Raw genomic sequence first — 15,114 nt, 5'->3', positions numbered from 1 at the left:
ATAACAATAATGTTTATTCATTAAAATGTATGCGATGTTCATTAAAATGATGAAAAAGTATACAGATATGAGAGGTTGTGATGAGACTATTGTCTGTTCGATGTGAAAGAGACGTCATTGATTTTTATTGTTTTATTGCGTTATAATAAAAAAAGTTTATAGAACACACACCATGCTATTTAAATCTTACTAATTGTCGAAATCTGAATGTTTAGATGGAGGTTTTTTGGAAGGTATCTTCAAAAAGGCTGTATGGGTCTCGCTGAAATTTGGCATAGTACTACTAATAGTTTTTATGTTACGCGCGGACGGAGTCGCAGACGACAGCTAGTACTGGATAACAATATTTTGTAAGTGTTCGCATCATTGTTATTCACCAGCAACTAGTTAGCTTAAATTAACAATTAAAGCGCTTTAAATGCGTGACGTCACGACCAAAAACGTGAAACGTAATTCACTGAGCACAACACACACACACACACACGTGACTCTGTCACTGATACAATCAGTTTCCACTGCTATAAGACCAGTACAAAAACATATCATCATCCTTCTCATTGTATTTGGAAAGAAAGAGATAGCAATATGTTGTTGTACCATAGCGTATACTGATGCTTACAGAGAACAAAGGCTAATTGAACAGATATATTAATATTCATTTCAGTACACGAACAGAATAATCAAAATAGTTTGTCTTTTTCCGTCATAATTTTATCATAAAAGCATTTTACGTTTACTATTCACAATGTAAACTAGAACAGACGTAAGTCTTTCAATTTATGTATAATATTATATATATTTTATTTTCAAAGTGGTAGATTTTTCGTATACGATTAAATTTTGAAACGTTAAATTCAGTTAGATTTTTATTAATTCTTTTGTTTCTCTGTATCTGCCGAGTGTTTCAAGTTCCGTAGAACGCGGATGCGGCGGACGCAGCGCTAATTATCTCGTGAAGACATCGACTGAAACAAAACAACTGAAACTGCTGCAGAATGCTTTGTTCTACAAATGTAAAGACAATCTCAAACAATAGTACTATTTATTTACCTTTCATTTTAAATATTTCAATTAAATTATACTAATAACATACAAACATACTGACCTCTGAATAAGTCGTGTTGTTTAATTTGAATTATGTATAACAAATCCATTAATTTAGGAATTAGCTCTGTTTAGTCATTTGTTAAATGAAAGTCAACGCCGTCATTTGTAAATCAGCGTGACACACAGCCGGACAAAATAATCCTCTAGCGATTATATCGCAAATGGAACGGATTCCACGCGCCAGTGATGCGCAAATGATTATTTAAATTGCCAGTGTAGTCAAAGAATTAAATTCGCTTTCCACTTACGATCCTATATCGCACAATAAACTACAAGAGCTATTTTTTATCCAGACATATGTACCTTTCTAAAGGGGGATTTTCGGCCTTACTGCATTGTAAACGTCAAATGACATCTAACCGCAATGGGCAGGAAATATATGTCTTCGACTGTATCAAGAGTCATTGCGTAGTCGATCTTATATTGTTTGTGATTGTATACGCAATGCGGGATTCTGTTGGCAACAGTAGACTTATCTGCCATTTGACGGCCTCATTGCGGCCGGCGGCGGCGGCGGCGGCGCGGGGATAGTTGGCCGAGACGTTCACGTATTGCAAGTACTAGCGGCATTTACAGATAATAAAACCTAAACACTATATATAACACTTTAAGTTTTAGTAAAATTGTTGTTTACTGCAGCATAAATAAAATGCAACTATAATACATTATAATAATGTAATGTATAATATACTAGGTGTTGTTCGCGGATCTGTCCGCGTCACATAAAAAAAATAATAAGTAATAAGTAAGTAATAACGTCTTCTTCCAGACTATGTTCTACGTCAAATTTTTAGAGATACCTTCTTAAATACATAATAAATAAATTTAATAAATTATTTAGTATGTAAACTCATTTTAAGTAAAATACATTGAAAGTAGAAATAGAAAAAAAAGAAAACGCCCATAATTTGTGAGAGATTTTTAGTATCTATAATGGAGGTAATTTTTAAGTGAAGTTACTCTTCACTGTGTAATATTCTATCAAAAAGTCGTCCAAAGAAATTTTATTAGAAGTGAAGAGCGTCGCCTCGCTGCGGAGATATTTAATAATATTAACTTATATTAAAAGGTTTTTAATATCAAAAAGATATTGAATATTGAAAAACATTAAATTTCGTTTCACGATTGTCTAAAAATGTTTATAAATATCTAAAGTATGACAAAAACTCGTTTACTCGTTAATTATAAAACATCTCTAAATGAAACATAAGCAAAGCAAAATTCTACATCAGTGATAAATAAATAATTAAACTTTACTAAAACTATTTTTCATTTATAAGTTCCTATTTTGGAAAGATAAACTCTGAAGCAAATATTATCAATGTCCGCTTTAACGGAACAAACAGAGAATCCCCCCGCCGCGGCACTCGTGTCGTAAAAACAAATACATAAGTTCAGATATTAATATTAACACTAGACTCGGCAAATATTTGCTAACTTCTAATACAATTATCTTGGTATAATTTATATAAACCTTAAAATGCTATTTTACCTTTTATCTGAATTATTTCGATACTGAATTTAAATACAGTTCGTTATTTTATATTGAATTAAAAAAACCTTTTGCAATATTTGTAAAAGCTACGTTCTCGTTTCAAAGTCGACATGAATACAATCTTATTAATACAACTGTGACTCGTTTAAACTCCTTTGATACGTGTCATTCGAATAGAAAAATCAAACGAAATGACAAAGAGCTTTTCGCATTCGAAATTCGAGGAAAAAAATAGAAGAAATTCATACGTACTTTTGATAAAGTCTCACGAGGAAATGGCTTTTATTCTGGATAATCCCTACACTGTTATATGCTACTTACATTTCACTTTTACGAACATTGAAAATGTGGATTAATAACTACGTGGTACGTAATAATAAAAAATGACTGCTTTATAATATATACCATAGATTATATTCTAACACTGACTTTACTTTTTAACACGAATAAAGGCATTTATTCAGATTCTAAGCCTTTATAATTGTAGTATATCACAGCTTGAACACTTTTAACTGTAGCAACAAACAAAGTACTATTGTCATGATAATATTTGATTCTGCAGAACACAATTCGAATATGGAACAAATTGAAAAGCTCCAAGCATTCAAACAAAGCTCGTACGTGAGCTGTGTCCGTTAGAGGGCGCTCCTTGACATTCGGGAGCTTTTCGAGAACACTGTACCGTATCATTACTGTGTCGTAGCATGCAAACGAAATTCTATTCAAACTTGTTTTATTTTATATTTACAATACATATCTGATTTTCGAATCACCCTTCCTAATGGAAAAGATTCGCGCTTTCTTCTGCTGTTTTAAATAATGAAGCTTAGAATAAATAGCCTGATATAACGGAATTCAATTACGTAACTTTCGTACTATTATAATAAGCTAATTTCTCACAAGCTTGTGTCATAAATTTCGTTGACAAGTATTTTCTTAGTATTCTTATTATTTCTAGTAGCTTAGCTTAGTTGGCAAAGAAAATTAATAAAATATCAAATAAGTAATGTTCAAAATTACTTACATTGTCACTAATTACAAAGGCAAGCTTAGCGATCGCCCGTAGAACATATAATTTCCTAGAACCGTAGCTCCGTAGCGGTATTCCGTAGCTCGGCTTTGCGCCAACAGATCTCGCCTTTGCTTCGAATCGGATCTTTTTACGAGCAGAATTTTTTTAAGGAATTATTTCGAAAGGAAATTGAACAAATTGACTATATTTCCCTTGGCATTTCCGCACCACAGCGAACTCAAAGAAATTCTAAAATTACTTTTATTTATTACTGCAGTGAATTTTATGAAATGAAAATTCTTCCAAAATCCGGCACTTTACATAATCCAACGTAAATTATATTATATAAATTATGTTAAAATTTGTTTTATTATTTTACGCAACTTAATTAGATGAATAAAAACGAATTTATTGCATATTTCTTAATTTATTTTGATGTAAATTTTTTACAATCTTTCAACTGCGTCTCTAGAAACTAAGTTTAGAAACGATGTATATGAAAAGAAACCAAATCCTTTGTTAGTGAGTTGTTAACAAAAGCGATTTGTCTAAAGTGCAATTTAAAGTTGCGCCGTGTAAGGCGATACATCAGAGTAGCGTTGACTCGTGACCGGGAAGTGATCACAAACCACACAGAGACGATATTCGCAATAACTTTAGTACAGGTCTTGTCGTTTTCTAATGTAAAGATCGATGAGTGATTTGTAATTTTTAAAACATAAATTACAAAATAAATAACAGTAAAAAAATGTAAAACGTTGATCATAGTATGTATTTGTTTAACATACAGAAGTGAAATAGCAGTTCATAGATCGATAGCTGGCGTGCAGCCAACCTGCCGCGGCCGCGCACCTCACTGAGGCCGTCAAGGAGCGTTGCCTCTGCACTAGTTCTGAACGCCTGGTAAATGCCACATCTTTTTTTAAGTTAAAATTAAAATCAAAGAAACTGACAATTATGTTAAAATAAACAATCAACAACTTTTTTAATAAAGTATATTTAGTACCATGTAGGAATATTTTTAAAATATGCTTTTATCGAGTTCACAAAACTATCGATACGTGAAATACAAAAGCGTACAAAAGTGGCATCGTTATTTGAATAACGTCACACAACTAGCAGCTATTGAAATCTCACTGAAAACATTTCGCAAACAACACGAATGTTACAGGAATTTAATTTGTAACTGAACGTTTAACACAAACGCGCACAAACATTTCATTTGCAGGAATGTTAACATCTCTTACTACGCTCTGTAAAGCAGTTCACTTGCTTCGCTGTAATTATAAAAATGTTCAACAAAACCATAAAAACGTTTGGAACAAAAAGTATGAATAACATGGCTACCAGCTTATTTACGTTCTATTTAAACTAGACAGATTTTAGACTAGCTATCACCCGCGACTCCGTCCGAGTAAAATTTCGTCGAGATCCATGCAGCCGTTCTGTAGATATCTTCTAACATACATAAATCTGTCCTTTCATCTAAACATCCAAATATTCGCACCTATAATATTAGTAAGTGCTTTTTAACAGCGTTTAAGTTTTTTAATCATCTTTTCTATACAAGTTATGTCTATACTGACAATGACCAAATAAGTGGTTAAAAGTTATTGCGAAACTGGATCCCAATTAAACATATAAATGCTAAGCTCCACCGTCCACCATGAGCGATGCTCTCTGTCAGCATAACGCACGAGATATCGAGCGCTGCGCCGTGATTAACGACCCTCGTAAATCTTGTCGCTCCCACCTTATCTCCTACAAACTATCTCACACCTTTGGTAAAAACATAGCTTTATGTCAGTTTAAATTATTACTTATTTTTAAATTTACAACCAGGAAAAATCTTAGTATGGTTGTTTTAATGAACAAACAAAATGAGTAATTTTAAATTATAAACTATGTTATCCATTATGAACAAGTTTTGTAGGAATATTGAAAACAATATTGCGCTGACAACATTAGAAACTGTTTAAATTTACTAAACAAACAAAATCAGTTTATCCTGGAAGTACATTTTTTGTACCCTATAGAATAAAATGAATCCCAAAGAAATTCTATTCAATGTTCTCTCTTCAATATAAATACTTAGTTTGAAATTACTTATCGCTCGCTAAGCTTCGCTATTTACCACGTGACGAGTTGACGTTGAAAAATGATTGTGGAACAGAAACTGACAGCAAAGTCTACAATGAGCTGCAACTTGCTGAGCCGGCCGTTGTGAGCTGCGATGGCGCTGCGGTCGCCTCTGAGCTGTCATTGTTCGGACATTCATCCGGGAAATTTCATCGATTATATCTCATTACGTATTGCCCGGTGTTGCGAACTATGTGCGGTCCGTAGCGCGAGATGTGACGGCGCGGTCCTTCATCCATCCATCATTAATTTACATGTAACATTGGTATATTAACATAAATTTTCCTAATGGCTAAGTATTATATGTATAAATAAGATTTAATATAATATCCAACACCTATTGTTAAGTAGAAGCAAATTTAAAGTTCTGAGGAAGTAATTGTTCGAAAGAACTCGAGTCGTTTAACTGCGCGCTCTGATATTAGGGCAATGAGCCGGAGAGAGCGCCACTTTGACTCATAACGAACCCCGCCCGCCCTAGTGCTCGCCGCCCAGCGCGGTGCAAAGAATTAAAGTTACGGAAACTAAATTGATTTAGTCGATTCAACTTTATTCATATCTTCGATCGTTTTCTATGTAAAGACTAATATCCGCTTTTAAGGTTTAGTATGATTAACTATGCTATAATTACTAGACCATGGAAGTATGAGTTTAAACAAGTGCCTTTTAAATATAATACATTCTGGAAACTACATGAAATGAAAAAAATGTCGACATTTATCGACGAACTAACAATGTAAGAAGTATGTAGTTTACATTGATAGTGTATAATAGCATCAAATTCCGAGTAGCTGCAGAACACAGGCGTTAAATTCCCGACAAAGTCAATCGATGGTTCATATTCAAATACCTTAAATTCTTAACGAGGACGTCTGATGAAAATGTTCTACGTTCGTTGCCGCGCACTGACAATGCTCTGGTATTATATATTGATCAAACGACTATCACATATAGTTCTCTGATAAAATTTCTATAATATTCTATTGAAATATTTCTTATTGATATTTTCTCAAAGAGCAAAAGTAATAAGTGAAACAACATTTGTATTTGTAATAAAAAGTTGTCTATAATCCACGTATATATATGACTTCCTATATTGTCTTACCTTATTTATAGCCGTGCTCGTCGCCGCAGCTGATCTGAAATAAAATAATTATTTAAACATTAACATCGATTCACAAATCGCTAGTCTTTCTTAATTGTGTTCTTAAAATAATAATATGACACAATTAAACATTACATTAACATTTAACAAAAATATATCACCTCCCTTAAACATATGTTCATTAATAAAATTTGATGTCATAGTCTAGTTGATAACACGTAATTATCCGTAGTAACAATGATAATTTATTAGCGATCCGCAGCCGCCTGCCGCCTGCCGCCTGCCGCCTGCCGTCTGCCGTCAGCGAGGATCAAGATATCGAGGTCGCGTCACATTCACTGGATGACCTCAATAATTTATAGACGTCATTACATCGCTTATTGCCTCATTATATTGATACATGGGCAGATAGCCCCTGTGTTACAAACTGGTACAGTAGACTTATCTGAATCAATCTTGAAGCAATCCACTTCAACATCGATAGAAAAAAGGACAAAACGAAAAACTTTTAATTAACGATGAAGAAATAAATAACTCTACAATAGTAAGATTTCCTCGCATGTATATAAATAACTAACCGCAGTAATCGAACTCTTCTTTAACAATGTATTTTTTTAATATTTTCCAACATTCAATATAAAAGTGGCTGTACAATTAACGGTAGCTTAATTAATCAATTGTACAATAAAATGTGCTTTAAAATGAAGGCAGTAGAGTTGATTTTAGCTATAGCAGAGTGCGCGATAATTATAAATCCGCGACAAGTTTTCGTTATTAGCGCAACGTATCCCATTTAATGCTCGGAGTTCGCCTTCCGAGGTTTGCGACGCGAATGAATGGGGAAAAGTTTTTATGGATGTTACCATGACAAGCGTAGCGGGGAGTTTTAGGACAAAAGACGAAGAATAAGTTTATACAGAGCAAGGGGTTACGTCAAACTGGTCCGTTACTTTTGTTTTTAAAAAGATGTTACTAAGGAGTCGTGATTAGGTCAATGATTTACATATAAGAGGAGCAAGAGAGGGGATAACTCAACAACAGTATTTTCCACTAACGATCTTCTGCTTCTGTCAAGTTTTCTGGGTTTTTTATTTTCTGATAAAGTAATGTTCTATGTACTATCATTTAGTTTCACATCTTAGTTGAGTTATCAAAATTATAAGATTAACTTATTATCAAACTATCAAAATTGCTTCCTTAATTTCATAACTTCGTGTTTAAATACCTCATTATATTAACAAAGAGGCAAAACAGCTCTAAATATTTAATTTGAATTATTTGAAAATGGAATAAAATAACTAAACAAAAAGGATTAAGCAAACTAATGTACTCCATAAACTATTGTCGCACGTACACATGCACACACGCACACACACATGAGATGCGGCGTTGTCAAAGTCTACGTTAATTTAGCTGCTACGTGACGCTTTAACGTGATCCAGTGCTGAGCTACGACTGGCATTAGTAATATATTTTATCCCACAATAAACGAAATTACATTAAATATTCATTAGCAATTAGCATACATTATAAAGATATTTTGTACACTAACTGTTGTTTTTTGGAATCAGAAATGATCAAGTGACTCCTTATCAATCTACATCTACGATGGGAATAGATAGATATATAGAGTGGTCAGAACAAAGACGAGCACGGCCAGTCTACGAGTTTGTAGCACTTTGTATAATTTTTTGGCATGAGATGAACATAAGGTCCTTTTCATTTGATATAACATAATTGAGGGTCTCTCATTCTGTTTATTGATATCAATCCAGTAAATTGAGATAAATTAATATTATCTTACGTATAAATTAAACATAAAAGTTATATGAAATTAAATAACATAAAATTAACGTTCGTTTGTATTTGTGCTTAGTATGTATATTGTTTCGAGTTATATTAGGTGTTATATTATGTAAGCAAATGTATATATAATATAATTAGTAATTTATGTTGGTATGTGACAGTTGGGCAAATTACGTAGACTCGTAGAGAACACAATTGAATTAAAGTTAGTTATCATTAGGGTTTGTTCATCGAAAAAAGTTATGTCATGTGTGTGATCACACAAAGACGTTCATCTGTTATGTCATAACACATAACATAAATGTATTCAAATATTTTTATATTATTCTCTCTCACATCTCAGTTTGCAATTGTAACAGAAACATACAACAAGGGAGTGATTAAAAAATGTCATTAAAGCAAAACCAATAAACTGTTTGCAAAACGAGAAAATAATTTACAACCTATTTACTAAAGGAGCTTTTAATTGCCGTTTCCGTAATGTCAAAAACTTGAAAGTGGCAGTAAATTTTATGATTTCGTATATTGATAATGCACTATTTAGTGATTGTTTTTGTGTCGGCAATGTAGGTACGTGTCTTACATCTATCAGCTTGCGCCATCACTACAACTTACCGTTGTAGAGTTGGCAGGTCAACAAAGTACGAGTTCGTGGGGCGCGGGTGAGAGAGCGGTACACACGTCCGTCTCACTGCGAGGCGCGGCGCCGACTGCCCGCGCGGATCGATACGCCCGCCAGCCGCCATTGCCGTGTCCCGCGCTCTCCATGCCCGACATTACTCGAATTAGGAATTTCCCTCGATTTTTCCACAATTTTTATAATATTTTACTACCAATTTGTTTGACAGCGACTTAGGATGGATGACTTATTGTTAATTTAATTAATTAGTTGAATCATTTTCATTATTATTAAGCTTTGGCATAGATACTCTATGCTCGCTGATGAGTTTTATATAATCTGTTCTACTCCTCATTCTTATGTAGCGATGAACGTCATTTGTCATACAGTGGAGTTTCAAATTAGAGTTGGGTGTATTCAAACAGAAATTATTCAATTGATCGACATTTTATTTATAAACATTAAATTGATATTTTATTTACAATTTTTACATTCCTGTATTTTTTTTAACTCATAACTAGTAAAAGTTCTTCATGTCTAGCACTAATACCTACGTCTCACATAGATCATATTTCATTTTCAATACAAAGAAAGTACCGCGTAGGAACAGCTACGTCAGACGCTACGGCCGTAGCACGCACATTCTTAAAATAGAAGTTACGTAGACTAAACTTGTGTCAATGGTTGAATTATGGATAGGCGAAACCTTCGATGGTATACATAAGTGTACATAATATTGTTGAACATTTTAAGTATATAAATGTAACGATGTCTAAACATATAATAAGGTTATTTAAAATGTTTTGGCATTAAAAGTTTCATTTTCTCTTATAACTCTCCTATAGCTCTCTATTGATCGTTATTATGTCCATTTTACTTTATTTTTTAAGAAACTAGCATAAAGTATTTTAACAACGTAAATAGTAGAAATCACTCTGTTCCACTCGCTTATTTGTAAAGTAATAAAAACGCCATGAAAGCGCGTCTTGTGTACGACGTGGAGTAACAAATGAATGTAAAATATATGTAGTTTAAAATAATATTTCAGCTCTCAGCTAACGGGTCGGGCGCGCTCTCTGCCGGCCATCACAATGACGGTGTTGCGAGTTAAATACGCGGGAAACAAACGAAGATGCATTATGTTTTTATTGTTTTATTTAACTGAAACTAATTTGTTGTCTATTTTTTTTTTACATCCAGATTCAGCTACATCTTGAGACTTTCAAATAAGCAGACTACGGAATCTAAGTACAAAGAAAAGTGTATTTTAAATAATTATGTTTTAGCTTTCAACTTTTTATATACCATATATTATTATGTAAATACATAATGATGTAACTTATCATTATTTTGTTCCTATAAATCCGCTGAGCTAATTAATTTCGTATGTCGTGTTGTTGTATCGTTAACAAGACATTAAGCAATGTACGCTTAAGATCGCTCGCTTGTGTTCTATTGATTTTCAATAACACGGCCATAAATAACCGTAAGGCGGGACTAATTGCTTAATTAATCGACTCATATGCATAATACCTTGTCGGGTAGCCAGCGCCAGTCGCTACCTACATGTCTCCATCAGGATGTTGTATTGTTTGAACAATGTGTAACAGTGTACAGGGTGAAGTGACGTGAGTTATGACGATACTGATTTAACGCAGCATTTTGAATTTGTTGAAAAACATGTTTTATATCTCTACAAATATAAATGCTACAACAATCTTAAGCCACTAATTTTGTATATCTACACTAAGGGCCTATCTTAAGTGTGACAGTTATACAATATAAGTCAATTTAAATGGCTATCCAAAAAATAATAGTTATAAAAATGTGGATTGTATTAAAAGGTTCAGTGCGTAATATACTGCTCATGAATGGTTAAACATTTATTCATGGGCAATCAAGTATTAATATTAAATCGTTCATAAAGTCCTAATCACGCTTGGATTAACAAGACATCGGACAAAATGTTTATTGAAGGAGAAAAATCTAAAAAATGCTATAATTTTCATTTTAATTCTACCAATAGACCAGTACGTGTAACATTTAATTAAAAATTAAACAGTAAAGTAGAACAATACATTTATCATTTCGTATTTAATAAAAACATGTAATGTATCATACGGGAGGACATAAAGACGTCAGGACTATAAATACTGCGCCGACAACACACGGCTGCAAAATTGATCGGGCGCGAAGTGCGCCGCTAAAGGCGTGACGTCATATGCTAATAATTGACAGCTATTCATTATTATTTGATGTTCTCATTTTTATAAAATCTATTTTTTTAATTTTTGTATAAACATGTAACTCCATTGCTGTGCTTGTCCGTCGTTGTATTTACAAACAGTTAATCTTCTTTTTAATTAACTTCTCAAAAACCCAAAATGTGTACCATTTGTAGTTTCTCTTATAAAACAAATTCTTTCTTTCTCTTTGACATAATAGAGACAGCATTTATCAATGTATGGCTCATTGCATTCGGTACTCACAATAAATATAAATATAAAGTTATTTTATTTATTTCTTCAAACAGTCGGTATACAAAGGTGAACGGAACGTACGCAGTCAACCAGCCCGACTACACCCCCTGTATGTCATATTGTCACACGACACGAGGCGGCATCGGCAAAATACCTCGCGATGTCACCATACAATCGTTTCTCTGCATACAGTACATAACTGCAACTCAACGAATACCTGACAATATTCACTCGGAACTATTTCCGATTTTAAAAGTTTTTCTTTTTCCGCTTGAACGCGTGTTGCGTAGCATGTTTTTTATTTATGAAATAAATTTATGTATTACAATATTGTAGATTTATTACAAGATATTTTAAACTATTTTGCGTTGTTTATATTATAGACAAACGTAACAGGGTCAAATGCTTCAAATCCCAAGCAAAAATCTCCACACCTAATATCCCCTTAGCAGCATTTCTTCATCGTTTTCCTAAGTGACAACAGTGACATCTACAAATTGTAATAACGATCTTGCGATGAATATTTAACATGTGTAATTTTCTCAAGGCTTTGGTTGTGTGAGGGAGATGTGATCAGGTGTGCGCCGCGGTGCGTTGTCTCCACTACCAACAAATATATTAATGTTATTTTTTTCCTGTCAGCATTCTCATACTTAACCAAACTCATGTGTTACGTCCTCGGTGCGATTATTTTATAAATTGAAAATGAAAAATATGAGTGGTAATATGAATTCTATAAATAATAATTATTGTTAACATGTACTTAGTTGCACTTTATCGATGAAAACTTCTATAAAGTGATGCAGTGAAGTCGCGCCAGTAAATTCTGCTCCTTGGGGATCATACCGACTCGTGCAATATTGAACCAGGCGAGGGCAATATCGCCACTCTCCAGCAATCGCTAGAATTCATCGCTTACATAACTTATAACATGGCTTCTTATGAATTCCTTAACACTTATTAAAACTGCAAGTTATTTTATCTATAAATATCTATCTTAGTGAATTTCAGCTGATAGTGGAGACTCACCCATAAGAGATAATTGGTAGGTTTTTATATTAACAATATACTCTGGCATGAAATACTTGATATAAATAAGAAAAGAGGTCGGAGAAAATTACACTAACAATTAAAAAAAATCCATTCATTTTGAAATCTGTAAACAAGATTTTATTAAAAAAAAACACACGAGCTTTTTATAAAATATCTCGGAATTACGTTACTGTATCAATTCGTATACAGTCGAGGACGTTTATTTCCTTCCCATCTTGGTGGAATATCATTTGACGCTCATAATGAAATTAGGTTGAAAATATTCATAACGGTGGGCTTCCACTGCCGTGGCGCCCGTATACGATATTGTCATTCTCCTTCACGGATAGCAAAATAAATATTTGCTAAATTATAACTAATATAGTCGAAGTGGGAAGCGAATTTAATTCTCTGGCTGTATAGTGAAGGCTCATTGTGAACGCGAGCACGTTCGCGCGGAGTCGCGACTCGCGCCGATATCACATTCTTAGCAAAGTAAATTCCATAAGTGTACACATCGAGCATTTTATATTGAAAACATTATCAAAATATTTTTATTGAACTTTATCACATTTATAAGATATTAATATAAATTCTTCTTCCAACTACTTTCTAACAATATAAATACTTATCGATATTTCATCTTTTTAGTAACCACATTATATTTGTAAAGTTTCTGTGCACCTGAAATAACTCAATAGATAAAAATTGGTTTATAATAAATTATAATAGAGTACAATTAGATAAAGTCGTAATGTAATTACAAGTGAGGTTCCGAAGGCTCCCCCAGCGGCAGACCTGCGCCGCGCGCACTTTGGCCCGGCGCCAGCTGATCGCGGATTGAGGTCGCGAATTATTAACGAGCTGAGGGAACTAAATCGATGTCGTTTATATTTCAGTGGGAACGGAACTCGCAGCTCACAGCGCTTTGTGCTGCCGCTACATATATCATCAAATTCAACCTAGATTCGACACGCTTCGGTAAATGTTTGAAAATCGGTCTCATTTGTGGATATTTTAACTAACAAATAAATTGCTCGATTTATCTTTAACTAGAGTAGTTGTAGTCTTTGAATGAAAAAAAACGTAGTTGTATAAGTCTAATCGTGATGTTTTAGTTCAGTCAAAAATCGCAGACGATCTGAACAAGCGAGTTGAACAGGATCGATCAAACGACGTAGTCAGTGGTTACCTCAAACATATGATAAAAGATTTCACCGGTTCATACTCTTTCCGCCGCAAATAAAATTTCTTTAATTTTCAAGAACCTATAAACATCAATTTTTTAATGGATTTTGATGAATTTTTGCGGAGAAAGTTTAGAAGTAGCAAGCCAGTAGCGCCGGACGTTGTGGAGAGAAGCAAGAACAGTGTGTCGCTGTTGTGGCAGCCGCCGAGTGCCTTCGTCTTCCTGGAGCACCGGCTGCTGTACCAACTGGAGAGGAGAGACAAGATACCGCCTTGGGAACTCGTCTACAGGTTTGTCGAAGTTAACTAAATGTATTATAGCAACAAAAGAACACTTTCATTAATATTTCAGATCAGGAAATATAAGTGATGGCATTGTTCTACAATTACTTTCCATTGTTTTTCAGTTATTTTTAATGCGTGTGTTTCCACTCTACGGAGATTAGTATAAAGCCAAAGTCTTTGAAAAAATTGTGCATGAACAATTATATCCGGCCGTAGCTTCGTCTTTTACTCCATTTCAGCACGGTTTTCTGCGAGGGCGATCTACTGTCACTAACCTCACGCTTTTTAATGATTTCCTTACTGAAGCTATGGACAGAGGCAACCAGGTAGATGTAGTATACACCGACTACAGCAAAGCAATTGATCGTATAGATTATGATGTACTGTTACGTAAGCTCCGCAATATAGGCATTAGAGGAGACCTACTTCGGTGGCTCTCATCATACATAGACAATAGATCTCAGGCTGTGGTACTAAATAACTACATTTCAAGTTGGATTACTGTGCCTAGTGGTGTACCCCAAGGCTCTTTACTTGGGCCCTTTTTATTTGTGATATACGTGAATGACATTGCCTCTTGTCTTGAGTCTTCAAACCTTCTGTGTTTCGCAGACGACATGAAAATATTTGCCACAATATCATCGTTTGAAGACATGATATCACTTCAGGCTGATCTCTGTCGACTGGAAAGTTACTGCACGACAAATAAACTCGATCTTAATTACTTATACTCGAAAACGTATAGCACTTAATACTTCCTATACGCTGGGTGGTCAAAACCTGCCTAGATGCACAGACACCAGAGATCTGGGCGTTCATCATGATAACAATTTATTCTTTAATATG

The 15,114-nt window shown here is 34.0% G+C and overlaps 1 protein-coding gene across 1 annotated transcript in view; it reads right to left on the bottom strand.

The window, feature by feature from the left end:
• Window positions 1-9,362, bottom strand: part of cpx (synaptic transmission protein complexin) — a 127,911-nt gene extending 118,549 nt beyond the window's left edge. The window contains exons 1-2 of the mRNA XM_013310111.1: window positions 9,280-9,362; window positions 6,859-6,892 (exon numbers count right to left, since the gene is read on the bottom strand). The gene's annotated coding sequence lies outside the window, so the exon portion shown is untranslated. The remainder of the gene's footprint in view (window positions 1-6,858; window positions 6,893-9,279) is intronic.
• Between the last annotated feature and the right edge of the window lie 5,752 nt (window positions 9,363-15,114).

The sequence above is a fragment of the Papilio xuthus genome, unplaced genomic scaffold (assembly GCF_000836235.2).
Source record: "Papilio xuthus unplaced genomic scaffold, Pxut_1.1 DF827756.1, whole genome shotgun sequence".
NCBI lineage: Eukaryota > Metazoa > Arthropoda > Insecta > Lepidoptera > Papilionidae > Papilio > Papilio xuthus.
Note: the sequence above shows the minus strand (reverse complement) of the source record. Positions and strands in the feature narration are given on the sequence as shown.